Genomic DNA, 12492 nt, shown 5'->3' on the forward strand with positions numbered 1-12492 from the left:
CAAGTTAGCTAACTTAAACAATTTAAATTTTATCATCTAGTTCTATTTTTAGAAAAAATGCATATAGTAAGTGATGAACAAGAAATAGAAAAAGTACATAAGAGATAAAAATAATAAATTATATTCATCTAACACTATTTACTAGTGGATAGAAAAATATAGAAAATTGAAGACAAAGTATCGAGAACTAAAAAAAAAGAATGGCGACTGATACAAGTATTGAAGGTGCGGATAGAATTTTAATGCACAAATGTGATATTACTTATTATTATCACAGAGAAACCAAAACCAGGTCTTGTGAAAAAAGAAATAGCAGAACAATTTGAAGTTTGTTACATAACTTACATTATGTAATACTGCCTATAACTACTTTTTGCATGCACATAATAGATGATCGAAATAATTCCCTCATCAAAAGTTTACTGGACTGAAGTGCATAAGCAATTAGTACTTAGCAAAACTAGCTCAGCTAGTCAGCTAGCAAATGCTTGTGTTGATGTGTTTTTTGATAAAAACATTTTCTTTAAGTAACACAAAAAGGAGGAGGAACAGGGAAGTACAAGCCCCTCAATGAAGATATTCTTAATGGACTAAGAGGTACCTGCAAATTAATCAAATTAAATGACTTAAGTATGAATTTTTCTAGCATTTGTTCAAAAGAATTATCCTGGAACAAAGCTTTCTGTTATCAACACCGTCATTGATAAGTGCACATCTGCAAGACGTATGAAGTAATAAATTTTTTCTCTTGTTTTGATAGCATTTTGTCTTAATACAGCTCTAAAAAGAATAAGGACACTGAATAACAAAGAAAAAAGATTATACAAGTTGATAATATACTGAAAGACATTACTATTGGGATATTCTTTATAGTTAATTTTTTTAATTAAATTTATATTAAAAATATATTTGTACTATAATCGTTACTGTGCAGGCATAGATTTAGTATAATATGTAAAAAATATAATTTACATATAAGAAACAGCGTATTTGCATATGTATTAAAACTAGCATTTAAGCATATGTAAACTATATGCTTTGTAAAACATGTTTCACATAGTCCGAAATACAGCTACTTTTTATATGTATGTATGAAGTATGCAAAAATATATTTCTAATATATATGAAACATATTTTAATTTTACCTGGGTTGGTGGAGCTGTCTTCTCATGAGTTAGACATGGTAATGATGGGACAGATAATGGCTGGAGCACACTGTGGTGAGTACCAGCAACAACAAGAAAAATAACATTAGAGAGAGATAAAGGAACTTTACAACATTTACTTTTGGGGGAATGAAGGTCAGTCACTTTGTTGAAATGAAATAAAATGAAATGGTACTGTACAGGTGTGTAAAGACACTTTCATATTTATTCATGGCATTGGGGAGAAGAGACTGAGGAATGTCAGGAAGTCTTTTTTAGAGAATGGGTTGACCTCTAGGTATAGCTCACTTTCATAGTAGCTAAAATGACTTATTTTTAGAGTACATGGGAACACTGGGAAAACACCCAGGCATGCACTTTCTGCTGACAACAAGAGATAGTCAGGTTCATAAAGAACTATGCAGAGGTGCATGCTATGATGCTACCTGGGTGTATTCCCAGTGTTAAGGATTATGCAAGGACCCATTTACTGCCATCAAGTACGACAAGGATGGGGCGAACACGGAGTATGTGAGAGCAGTAACAGGAGAAGGTTTGTACTTACAATTGTTTTCTTTCATACTGGAGAAAGCATGTGTCTGATTTACATGTCATGAAGGCCATTTCTGGCCTATGTTGGGTTTGCCAAGTGCCAACAGAATGGTGCAGCCATCGTGAGAAGTACCAACTTACCAATAGAGTGGCAGACTAATATAAGGACATGTAATATAAATAATTGCATGTAACAATAATAATTATTAGGCTTTACAAGAAGCAACTCAACACATTGATCTATAGTGAGAAAAGAGAGAGTACTTCAGGTCGGTGCTAAAGGAAGCTGCTACTCTTCTCAAGGGACTGTTTACCGACCCAGTAACAGGACTTTGTAGTCCATCATTAAGTGGACCATTGGCAGAGTTGGACAGCAGTGTGGTGGGATCACTGCATGACTTGTTGGAGGTGGTAGAGAGGTCCGCAAGTGTCAACAAAGGACAGGTAGTTGGAACACTAGAGGGTGAATGTATCGTGAAGTCATATGATTGGACTGGACACCTGGCACCTTCAAAATGATCAAGGCCATTAAGACATTCCATCACTTAGTGATGAATTGTCAAGCAATGGGTGTGGTCTCCTTTGGGAACCAATGGTAACACCATCAACTTGCTTACCTCCAGTAGTTTTACCTATTAAACTGTCAAGTGAATGGCAGTGGTACTTGTATCACAGGATCCGGCAGTTTTGTCCTGATGAGTGTAAAGATCTGACATGTCCTACCCATCTAGTGCTAGACCAAGTTCACGTACAAGTGCTCTTAAGGCTGAACATTTTTAAGAGCCAGCTGAGGAGGTAGAGGTACCAGTGACCTCTACAAGGAGAATAAGGACATGCAAGAACTCTGGTTTGACTGGTCATAACAGCCTTAGGTGTACTTACTAGTGGCATGTCAGGTTCTAAGCTTTCATTTCATTCTGTTGGTGAATGTCATACATATCCGATTGCATATCCCTCTAAACAGTCGGTCACTCTCTTCCTTATATGTTACCATCCACGTCTTCTTTGTCAGTCACTCACTCTCTCACTTGCAGCTTAAATATCATCCTCTCTCAGGTCTCAGTGGTCTCACTCACTCCCGCTAGGACTCCATGTGTGGTGCCTTTAATGTGAGAAAGATCCCACCCCATGGATGTTCCTAGTGTGTAGTAACTCTCTCTGTCTCATGCCAGTAGCACTGTCACTACTGCTATCACTCTCATGGTAAGCTACATATACATGTACGTGAAAGTTCTTATTCTGTTACACATTATAGTCACTCATAAACTGTCTCTCCTTGACATGCACCGTCATACTCTCTCTCTCTTACTTTCCCTCACCTAATGGTACTCCCTCTACTTCACTCATATCTGTCTCTCTGGTACTCACTCACACAACAATGGTTGTCACTGTCATCCTAACTACACAAAACATTCATTGTAAATAAGTCATCGAAATCTAGTCATTGCTTTACTTTAAGTACATACCTCTCTCCTTGTCCCTCTGTCTCAGTGCTAATTGTACACTACCTACTAAGTTGTTCCTGTCCTTGTCAAGGTACACGTATGTCTATTCCACATTCACATTCATTTGAATTCTCGTGCACTAGTCACTACTAATACCCATACATCTGCCTTTCCTTCTGTCTCCTATTCCCTCAGTCTCATTACTATCAGTCTCCTCAATGTCATGGTAAAAATTCTACACTAAACTTTACACTAACTATGACATAGTAACCCCCAGGTATCTCTCCTTCGCTCACGTCACTCATTTACTGGTACTCTCTTTCAGTCACCGGTATCTCTATTTTTCTCATCTACAGTCCCACTGAGTGCCATGGTAAGATAGCTAAACCAACCAGACAAAACTATTCATTGACTTTCCCAAACCTCTCTCTCTTTCTGAATGAATGATCCCACAATAGTCTATTCAAACTCATGGTAAGTTACATGTACTAGTATACACAATGCTAAATTATCTTTCCTCTCAGTCTCTCTCCCTCTCTCTTTCTCCCTCCTTGACTTACTGAACAATAGTCAACAGTCGAAGTCATGGTTAGCTACATGTACTGGAATATACAATGCTAAATTATCCTTCCTCTCTCTGTTTCTTTTTCTCCCTCCCCTCCCTCTCTCTCTCCCTCACAGACTAGTCTCCCTCGCTAAAAGTCATCACACTCATTTTTGTTAATCTACATCCACTACCCGTTACTAAACTATTCTTCCTCAATGCTAGTACCATCACTCACTGTCTCCTCTGGTTGCCCCTACTCCCTATCTCTGAATGTCTCACTCATTGTCTCCTTCACAGTGTCACCACTCCCCACCACAAAGTCTCACTCCCTTATGGTAAGTTCAGTGTACTAGCTACTATACACAATAATACACTGTCTATCCTACAAAGTATCAACACTCTAGTACTCTATGGTAATGTCTCTGTTCTCCATCGCTCCCTCCCTCCTTAATGTCTCCCTCACTTGTCACAATCAATAATGTTAAATTACATGTAAACTATACACAATAATACACATTCTTCGGCCTACATAAAATGAGTTGTACAAAATTAGAAAATTATTAAAATACTGATCCAATGGAAGCCATAACAAATACTTTTTCTACTACAAATGACTACATTTTGTGTCTAGACATAAACTCAGGTATTATTATGCTTCATTCTTTGAGGTTACTTATACTCTTGTACTTGTAGACTTGATTGCATTTCTGCTAAATCAAAAGAGATATATTGGTATTATTTCATCTGATGACACTATGGCTTGTGACATCAATCGTCTGGAGTTGTCACTACAAAAGAAGCATCATGGAGAGTGAAAAGTAATTGATGAAATTGTAGTAATGCATCTTAAAAATTCAAAAAGAAATCGAAATGTACCTTGTACAATGTATCATTTTTATGGCTCTTCAAATTTTAAGAAATTGGTTCATTTCGTAATAATGCTGTTGCTTTCTTGAATTTTTGATACATTAAAATTTGATTCTTCTCAATTTTCTTGAAATTTCAAGAAATCAGATGTGCTCTGATGATGTTTTTTAATGATTTTGACATTGCCAAGGAAACTATAGAGCTAAAATTAGCATTGTTACTATTACTCTTATACTTTTTTACATTTTTTTGCCCATTTAGGGAGGCATAAGAGAAATATAGTCAACTGTCCGACACTCAATAATACTGAAACTTTATAATTATATTGCAAAAATATGTGAAAAATAACCAATTTTGCAGCAACTAAAATGTAATTGGAAATTCCACAATGAAATTGGTAGAGGTTTGGATTTATTAAAGGAGAGCTAAATTATTTCTTAATTTACATAATTTGGCTTGTGATGTCACACACCTCACATCACACCACAACCTAGTCCTTTGTGTAAAGAGGAGGGATATGAAGCAATAGTAGACAATATGTGTTCACATATTCTCAATGGATTAGAGGTCTACCGCAGTAATAAGGAGAAAGGATGTCTATGAAAAGGAGAATTGAAAAGTACCGGTATGTCTATTTATCTAAATAAAGAGAAGGAGAATGCCAACATGAAGATGGAAAGTGTACATTTATACTAGTACACACGGTCTGCACATGTCAGCTAAACTGTAGCTTTTTGGTCCGAATCACTACTGTCTTTTCCTTGCTCTCCACCAAGAAAAATTTGATAAAATCAACCAAAATATTCCTAAATTATTTAGCAAGTTTGTTGATAGAGATATTCGTTTGCTTCTTGATACTGAAGCTTCTTATCAAAAACTACCCTCTTACATTCTTAATCAGATCAGGTGGTGCGTTCACACCAATGTCCCACCAGAAATAACTCAGATATACCTTAGAAACTTTTCACTTGAATCTGATAATTCCCCCATGCTTTGATTTACCTCAATTCCGATAAGTCAAGGCTTTTACTTGAGCAACTACCTTAAAATTGTAATAATAAAACTTGTTTCATTTAACTTAAAATTCTGTTTGATTAAATCCAGTAAAAGCTTATTTCTTCCTCCACTCTACTAACTAACCTGTCCTACCCTTATTATTATTATTGTAATGATTAATTTTTGGTACATAATTATTACCATTTTGATTATTATTGTGTTTACATTGTTAATAATATTAATGAATAATCAGTTTATCATAACCTTTGTGCCTATTCAATAATAAAGTTATTATATTAAATAAATTTAGATTTGGTAACAAGTCACAAAGTATATACAGAAATAGATCTTCTAGGTTAAAATAGTTTCCTGCTGGTAAATAAAAAAAGTCAGCCATTTTTCAGTGGAAAGTAGGAAATTTTATGTGTATTAAAATTTTTTCACTTTGCTAACTCTTGACTTTTCATTTTTGGTCAAATTTGGCTGAACTCTCAGTACTACAATAGTACAGGGACTTTTGTTTGATTTTGGAACATCTTCAAAAATTTGTACAAAGTGTAAACTTGATAGCAATTGGCTCACACATGAGTACAATTACATGTAACCCGAAATGTAACAATTTTTCTGCTTTTGACTTTTGCCATAAATTGACTGCAGTCCCTGTACTATAGTACAGGAAATTTTATCCAATTCGGGAGGGACTTTAAGAAGTTTGTTCCAAAAACAAACTTGTTCGGAATCAGGTCAAAGTTACTACACCACATAAGTACATGTTTGAATGATATCTGGATAGCCACAGGTTGCTCTACAATACAACAGTCTGAAGCAAATGAAGTATAATGAATCACCTAATCTTCGTTAGATGAATCAATAATCTGACTCAAGGGTGTTCTATTACTTCAAATGGACTCAGTTGCTTTTACTATTTATTCCCACAGCATTGGCTCTACTCTGCTCTTTATTACTTAATCAATTAGCAATGATTTTTATTTTTTCACTAGCATGGGCAGAACTAGAAATTCATGACCACCTGGGCTCATTAATAATCAAGGTGTGTGGTCAAAATAGTTAATTATTCAGCAATTAAGACTTCCATGACCTGCTGCTTGCTATCATTAGCTATATAGACTGTTATTACTGTGTGGTTTGCAGTTTTTCAGATGTATTGTCATAAGATTATAACAGTATTATCATGCACCCAACATTTTGTAACCAAACCACACCACTGGGTGTGGTCTCTGGACAAAATTTACCCAGGCCTGGAACCACCTATTTTTTCCAGTAGCACTTACTTTTTTGATCACTGTGTGAATCATGTCATTGACAATTGTTTAGGCTGTAGGTAATATGAGGCGTTTTGATTCATGTAATTCAAAAGTATGTTAATATTGTGGGCTAGACTGGGATGTTGATGTATATGTACGTAATACCAATTTGTATGGTACAAAATGACAAAAAAACTTTATAGATCTTTATAGATAAATTAATCTTGCATATGTACTCCTAGGTAAAATTATTAGTTGCGATAGAAGCCAGCGAAAAGAATATTTCACAACAGTTTCATCTGTCTCAATAAGTACAAAATGTGTCATTCGATGTTAACCATACTCTGCCAAGAATCTGTGAGACACTTGTGGAAGCAGTTAAGCTTTTGTGCTAATAAGTACTGGCCGCTCCTTTAGTTAAGTGTCATACGAAATATCGTTGATTTCACTATGGTGCAAAATTTGAATGTGAACCTTTGTTATTGGGAATGATACGAGACACTGTACCAAACAGGTTATGATAATGCTCCATAATGACTGATGGATTGTGAGTATTGCTGCTGTCAGTACAATTTGGAAAGGAACACGTCATTGTGAGGCTGGTGGCAGTATGGTCATCTGCTTTGGGCAAGTTAGGAACTAAGTTCTGATTCCAGCGATTTCGTTTTTTATCCAAATAACGCGACATACACTCACACTAACTGCATCTATTTCAATATGCTTCTCAAAAAAATCAAGCATCTCATCAAAGCAGTCTTGGTATGTGATAGGTCCTTTTGGCAAATTAAGCATTTCCTTCCATTGCAGTATGATGTTTTGCCCGTTTTGTAGCTATAAAACTAATTTTTTGTCAGTTTTACCTTTAAAACTACTCACAGCAGTAGACAGTCCAGCATTAGACAGTTTAAATAGCAGAAAACACCTAATTTTAGTATTCTATACAAGATGTAACATCTAACATATGTTGTGACACTATTGGCAAAGCTGTATTGGCTCGGAAACAAATATGTTCCAAGTTATCTAGCTAGACACTTACCTTATGTGAATTATTGAGGAACTTTCTTCTACAGAATAGGAAAAAAGTGGAATTCGTCAAATAGGTCAATTGGGAAAGGTTTCATTATAAACCACGTTATTATTAGTAATAGTTAATAAACTACAGAAAAATTGTTCAGGCAATCTCAAGGGACTTTTACAGCCCTCAGTCCTGCTACAGCCTTGCATTAGGCAGCTCATTCTTATAGCAGGTAAATCGCTCTTGTATATTTAGTTGTGTAATGTTTGCAATTGCGTGATGATACATATAGGTTTACGGCACTTATAATCACTTTTCATTTTGTCTGAACTACTATTTGGGGGTTGTTGATAGTTAAAGTTTTATAAATCACATCAATTGATTACTTGCATATGCCTTTATAATTGTTGTTGCCTTCATGATTAAATTTTGTATACAATATTGGTCTCAGGCTTGATTTTGAAAATTATACATTTGAGGTTCCACTGTGTGCAAGATTCATTATGTAATCTAAGTGTTATTTGCTGTAATAGTTTTATAATAAATAAATAAAATTTGTAATAAATAAGAAAAAGTAGGGTTGACAAAAAAATAGAACAAGGGGCTTGAGTTCAACCACAATAATGTTCCTTTTTTACCAGGAGGAACAATGTGTAAAGTTGACTGACTACTAATGGATGCACAGGTAGAGTCATACATTGTGATACCGTCTCTATAAACTGTCTCTTTCACTTTGTCTTCATTTTTATGTATATTGTCTTGAAACGAGGGTTCAAGACTGAACAGACTTCTAAAAGATAAACTACATTTGAGTCATTATTCCTTGTCAGTAGATCCAAAAGTATGGCTTGGTGTAGCTCGTTTGTGAGAGGTTTTTCATTTGTTTTCTGATTTAGAAAAGGTTTTGTGAGAAAATCGATGGCAGGCAATATAGCTGAGCCAGTTACATATGTTTCACCAGACATCACATCAGTAAACTCAGCCAATGGAGACAGTGCTGCATTGATTGCAGTCAGCACATCTGAATCCTGCCAGCTAAGCTCAAGGTTTGAAACCTTTTGATCTGAACCAACAACAACTCAAATGGCTTTTTCCTATTCCAATATTCTCTCTATTATTTTCTGTGCTGACCCCCATCATGTGGAATAGTCCTGTAAAGACAATAAAAGATAAGTCAATTTATCCTGTAATGACTATTAATTTTATTCTTCATTTTAGTGACTTACCGAGACCAGTGAATGCTTTAGAAGATCATCAGCAAGTTGACATTTAGTCAAGTCTTGTCGTCGCTTTTAGCTTACAGAAAAAGCACTCACTATTTTGTGAGCTATCCCCAGAGCCCTAGAACACCTGTTATCTTTAGCTATAGCTTTGGTAATGGCAAGGTGAAGGTGACAGTTGAGTCCATCCCGAATTCTCTGCAGCAAGTGTAATTTTCACAGCATTATCAGTAGCAATACAAACTTGTTGCGATGATTTCAAGCTCCATTCTTTTAAAGTTGCTTATAACATGTCAGAAATGATTTCCCCAGTGTGACCTTGGGGAAGGTAGCTAGTACAAAGTGACAGACATTCTAGTTCCAAATTGTCTGTCACATACTGAATAGTATAGCTAATAAATGGCTTAAGATCAATGCTTGACCATAAGTCTGTGGTACTAGCAAAATATTTTACAGCTGCCACTTACTTTGCCACTCTTCTTCTAGTGATAGCATTAAGCTCTGGTACTGCTGTTCCTGACCAGAGCAACTTGCTCTTGTCAGGAATTGCATACCTATAATCAAATGTTTTCAACATCTGCCTTAGCCATCCTTTTGTACTGAATACGATGGTAGTTCATCCTTGACTAAACAACGAGTTACAGTATCTGTTTTTTCTTTTTTTCACTTTGACGACTATATTTATAGTTAGAGACAAAATTCTTATCATGTGTGGTTATTTTTTGAATTAATGTTTTATATTCCACTTACTTCACATTAGTTTCTTCATTTTTTATGTTGTAATATCACGTATACCTGATAGTTACAGATCATTTTATCATTTAACCTTTCTTTTAAAATGATTTGTAATGAACTTTTTATGTCTCACTCTATGTTACCTTTTTTCTCAGTTACATAGTATAGTTTATACCAGGAGTAATTGCTCCGACTGAGGTACTTTAATTGTCATATCAAAAACAAGAAAATCTGACCATGAAAGCAGACTAGGGATTTTTATGGCAGAAAATTAAGAATTTGTAAATGGGAATAGTCTTGGTATTGTCAAAGGTACATCAAACATTTTTAAAAATGGTCAAATGATAAAATGATCTATCACTGTAGCTATGCAACATACCATGAAACTGAGAAACAAAGAAACAAATAGTGAGAACTGGAACATGAAACATTTTGTCAAAAACCAACCTCAAATGATAAATAAGAATTCAGTCTTATCAGTCACTCATGGTATGAAACAAACTATAAAACTTAGAAAATAAACAAAATAGTTAAAAGTAGAACATGGAATGTCATTTTCATATTAACATCCATCCAGTTTTATCAGTAGTTTCTGGTATGTTAAACAATTGTATGTATGAAACTGAAAAAAAACTAATTGAAAGAAGTCAGTAGTACATGAAATATCACTTTGAAACCAAACCAAAATGAGAAGAAATCACTCTGATCTGTCACTCATGGTATAAACCGTACCATAAAACTGTGAAAGCAAGAAGCTAGTGGTGAGAAGTAGTATATATAACATCATTTTAAAACAACCACAAATGAAAATAACGTACTCACATCAGTCACTGCTAGTATAAACTATACTATTAAATAGAAAAAAATAGTTGTCTTGAAGCACTTTTAGGAAAACATCACGGTAAATCACATTAGTCAATTCTAGAATGACTATACTATGGACCTGAGAAAAAAGAAAAGTGAGAAGTAGAACATAAAAGAATATTTTAAAAACGAACCTCTCGTGATAGTTACTGTCTCATAAATCAATTCTGGTCTTAATAATGCTATGAAACTAAAAAAGAAGAAAGAGAAGTTAGTAGTTCAAGTCACATCTTTCAAAATGTAACCTCATATGATAAGAACTGAGTCTAATCAGTCACTCCTGGTATAAACTATACTATGGAAGTATTAAAAGAAACAAGTAGTGGGAAATTAATAGTAGATGAAACATCATTTTAAAACCAGCCTCAAATTATAACTGTCTGACCACTCACTCCGGGTATAAACTTGATTATAAAACTGAGAAAAGAAACAAAAATTTAAAGTCAGTATTTTATGTAACAGATAACAAAACTCACTTGATATGATTAAGAGATTCATGGTATAAACTGTACTATGAAACTGAAAGAAAGAAGCATATGGTGAGACAAAAGTAGTACATGGAACATCCTTTTAAAACAACTACAAAATATAAGAATATAGTCAGATCAGTCACTGCTGGTATAAACTATACTATAAAACTGAGAAAATAAAAAAGTAGTTGAATGTCAGTAGAAAATTAAACATGTAAAAAGAGACATCACAATAAAAACCCAGTCAGATCAGTCACTCCTGGTATAGACTCTACTATGGACCTGAGAAAGGAAGAAACAAATAGTGACAAATAAACATAGAACATGAATATTTTAAATTAACCTCAAAGGATAGCAACTGAGTCTCATACGTCACTTATCATATAAAATAAATTATGATACTGAGAAAAGAATAGTCAGAAGTAGAACACAGAACATTTCCGAACCAACGTCCAATGATAACAACTCAGTCTAATCAGTCACATCTCATATTTTAAACAATAAAATGAATTTGAGAAGGAAACAAATAGAAAACGGTCAGTAGAACATATAGTTTCATAGAATAGTTCATACTAAGAGTAACTAATCAGACTGAGTTCTAATCACTTTAGGTTAGTTTTCTTCTCACTATTTATTTCTTCTTCTATCAAGTTCATAGTGCATTTTATACCAAGAGTAACTGATGTACTGAGTCTTTTAATTGGGGCAAGCTTGAGCTCTCCCCACTCTAGCTATACTTTCAGTCATGCCCTGTCTGTCTGTATGTCTGTATGTCCTCGTACGTCACCCCTATTTATGTGTAGATCTAATACGGTAGATTCTATGCATTACCAATGCCATATAAAGTCAATTTTCAATTTTTCATTAAAAGAGGGAGTGGTCATAGTAGAATAAAAATGGCAACCAACACACTGAAAGAAATCTATTAGCAATAACTGCAATATAAGGCAGATACATCATCCAAAGTCTTCTTTAGCAGCTATAAAAGGCTTTACATTCAATTAAGAAGCTATGAAGCTCGTATTTATTGATGCATTTGCTATAAAAACTGAAAGTCAACTGATCAAGCCTCTTCTCATCTTAACATTGGATAATATTATATCTAAAGCTAAGTAAAGCATCTTTACAGACATTTTTAGACAAGAAATGTAAATGTTAAACTAGAAGACTAAAAGTTAAATAAAATAAATGATCTACAGCAATTTTATCATCTTTAACTTTCATCATGTACAACATGCATGCTTGCTATGCTTAAATCATAATGCATGCTTTGAAATCATCAGCAGTAGATCATAGATGGATAAATCCAGTGCTATGATTGCTTTGCTGGCTTAGGCTCATCCCTTAATGTTCTAAATTAGTAACGCGGTA

Source organism: Amphimedon queenslandica, unplaced genomic scaffold, assembly GCF_000090795.2.
Source record: "Amphimedon queenslandica unplaced genomic scaffold, v1.1 AMPQUscaffold_13488, whole genome shotgun sequence".
NCBI classification, from domain to species: domain Eukaryota; kingdom Metazoa; phylum Porifera; class Demospongiae; order Haplosclerida; family Niphatidae; genus Amphimedon; species Amphimedon queenslandica.